General features: G+C 49.8%; 1 long non-coding RNA gene across 2 annotated transcripts; it reads right to left on the minus strand.

The window, feature by feature from the left end:
• Positions 1-367: 367 nt before the first annotated feature.
• On the minus strand, positions 368-1,980 carry LOC109283709 (uncharacterized). Of its 2 annotated transcripts, none has more exons than XR_009457930.1 (3): positions 1,886-1,980; positions 1,592-1,707; positions 368-609 (listed from the first exon to the last, which is right to left on the minus strand). It is a non-coding gene; the product is annotated as an uncharacterized LOC109283709 (long non-coding RNA). The 2 variants fall into 2 exon arrangements; XR_002090979.2 differs by having other exon boundaries at positions 1,549-1,707.
• Positions 1,981-2,794: the final 814 nt, after the last annotated feature.

Raw genomic sequence — 2,794 nt, forward strand, 5'->3', positions numbered from 1 at the left:
ATTTAGGAAATGAAAAACAGAGATGGGGGGAAGACACCTGAATTAACCCTTGAAATACACTGGAAGTTTAAAACAACGAGACGTGGAAGCAGGCTGTACTTCATGCATTATGGCAAGAGGAAGGCGAACAAATTAACTTGTCTGGTGAAGTAACACCATGTTGTCGGTCCCCAAGCCAGCGAATGTGGGGGGAAGCCAAAATGGTTTTGTGCTCAGAGCTAAATGCGATGTGGAGATAAGACGTCTGGTGGCTGTGAAGCTAAACCAAGGTCACCAGGTGCTGGGAGTATGTGAATCTGCTGAAAAATGCCCTTCCCCCCCTCCTTTTTTTCAGACGCGCGCACACATTTTGCACAGAAAAACCATGAACACTTCAAGCAGGTAAGATTTAAATGGCCAGATGTCAGAGCCGCTTTTTGCTCATTTCCATTTTTGGCTTTCCACCGTAACTGCCCTAGCTAAAGGGTCAGTGCTCTGGCCTCTCTCATGGTTTGTGGTCCATACTGCAGCCCTCTCGGGCTTATTCATGTGGTCAGCATCCTAGCCCTTCGCATGGCTTCTCTATGGTTCAAGCATGCTGTAGCCTCTCCTCCAGCAGCATTTCTCAGCCTGTGGGTCAAACCCCAAAGTGGGTCACAAGAATAGGTGAAAGGATGGCAGACAAACTTGAAAAGTGGATCAACAAACTTTAAAAACAGATTCTTCCTTTAAAGGAGAAAAAACTTGGGGAAACCGTGGCTTTCCCCTTGCAGCCTGGAAGAGATCCAGCCTGCAAGGGGCTGCTTGGGGTCCCCCCATGCCCCATACACCCACCCCTTATCCCAAACCCTGGGTGGGGGGGAGGTCAGGGGGTTGGGAGTGAGGGGCACTGGGTTGGGACTGGGCATGGATGTTTATTAATGGGTCCTGGTACAAAAAAGATTGAGAACCGCTGTCCTAGAGCATCTTGAGGGTGGTTGGTGCTCTACCCATCCTTCAAGTTGCTCTATGGTCAGCACTCTAGCCGCTCTAATGGATTTTATTTATGTGGTCAGCCCTCTAGAGTTTCTTAGATTATCTCAACGCCTTACCTAAGTGGTTAGCCTGCTAGGCTCATTGACAGGATTTATGTGGTCAGCATTCTAACCTCTCTTACATGAGCTCTGCGACTTACTTATGTGGCAAGCGCTCCAACCCCTTTACAGGCTGCCTGTGACTTACTCATGCCTCTACCATACAGGATCTAGCACATCTTTCTGTCTAGAAATGAAGCCATCCACCCCGAAAGAGCTCCACGTGGCACAGAGCCCAGCAGCTCCTCTTTGTAGTGCTACGCGACATCATTGTCATCACCCCAGTGCTCTGGTGTGCGGTGCTCCCCAGTGAGCGCAGAGTCTAGTGCAGGTCTCCATTCTGATATTCAAAGGTCTCCAAGGGACCAGTCCAAACTACCATGATTGTGGACTTTTATGAGAGCTACACATCACAAGGACAATGACACTGTGTACAGCTAAGGCCAGCCAGGAGACACAATGGTCATGGGAACTGGAACTAGACTATGGAACTCACTGCCACCAGAGAGAAGGAACCGCAGAGCATCCCGTGTTCAGACCTCAGCGCAGCTGCCAGCTCGGTGACTTGCCCTCAGGAAACCCTTCTTATGCCATGAAGGTCACACTGCTCTTTGCTTCACAGACACACAAGGGTGGAGGTTGTAGCCGTGTTGGTCTAAGGACAGAGGCAGACAAGGTTCTTTGGGTGAATCTGATATCTTTTATTAGACCAATTTAAATAGTTGGAAGACAATTATTAAGCAAGCTTACAGGCACACACACACACACACACACACACACACACATGCGCCCCAAACATAAACTCTTTGAAACAACTCAGCCATTTCTCTTACCGAGCAGGACAGAAGCTAGAGGATGGTGATCGTCCCCAAGCTGCTGACACCAAAAGTTCAAAAATCACAAGTCAGTCCCAGCCTAAATCATTAATTTGGCTGAACAGCATGCAAGTTTAAAAAATAACTAAGCTCACTTATGGCTTTTCTCATTTGTTCTGTGGTTTCTGACTCTCGGGGACATGCCCAGATCATGGATTTGTACTTTTTCTCTGCCACTAGGAAATCTAGAAATTCTTGTTTCTTCATGCAAGCTGAGAGTCTCATGTGGGATCTCACTTGGGTTTAAGGGGGGTGAAGCATCATTAGATGAGGCATCATGGGAAAATTGCAAACACCGGCAAAACTGCTGTGTCCAGGGAGCTCTGAGTGTCCAGCAGCGAGTGTGTAAGGGGCGGGGGGAGTGAGCACAAACAATAGACACGTGAGGCTTAAGGAAGGCTGCATAAGAACTCCCTAAAGCACCCATCGGTCCATGTCTCCCCACAAAAAGCGAGCCCAGCAGCCAAGCCCTCACTGCATATCCCTAATAGTGCTAGCGAGAAAGCTAAAGAGAGGGACCCCTGGGTGACGAGTGGAGAGCAGGCCACTCGGATTTCTGGATAACGCGAGAGATGGATGAGGGATGGGGTAGAGACACCCGCAGCCTGATTCAAACTGGCGACGCTTGACAGATGGGACTGCCCTAGATTTCATGAGTGCCTGCCGTTAATCCGGCTTCCTGTGCCCTCCCCCCAGCCCACCCCACCGCACTTGCATCTCACTGCAGCTCCCTGGCTTCTCTTTGCTGCTGAGGAGGAAGCTGTGCTTCAACAGCCCTGAGAATGGCACAGCGGGGGCTGGTTTGAAGGCTGTAGCATAGCGCGTCTTCGTTGCACTTCCCAGACCCTTATCTTGCCCCAAAAGCTT

Source organism: Alligator mississippiensis, chromosome 16 (assembly GCF_030867095.1).
Source record: "Alligator mississippiensis isolate rAllMis1 chromosome 16, rAllMis1, whole genome shotgun sequence".
Lineage (NCBI taxonomy): Eukaryota > Metazoa > Chordata > Crocodylia > Alligatoridae > Alligator > Alligator mississippiensis.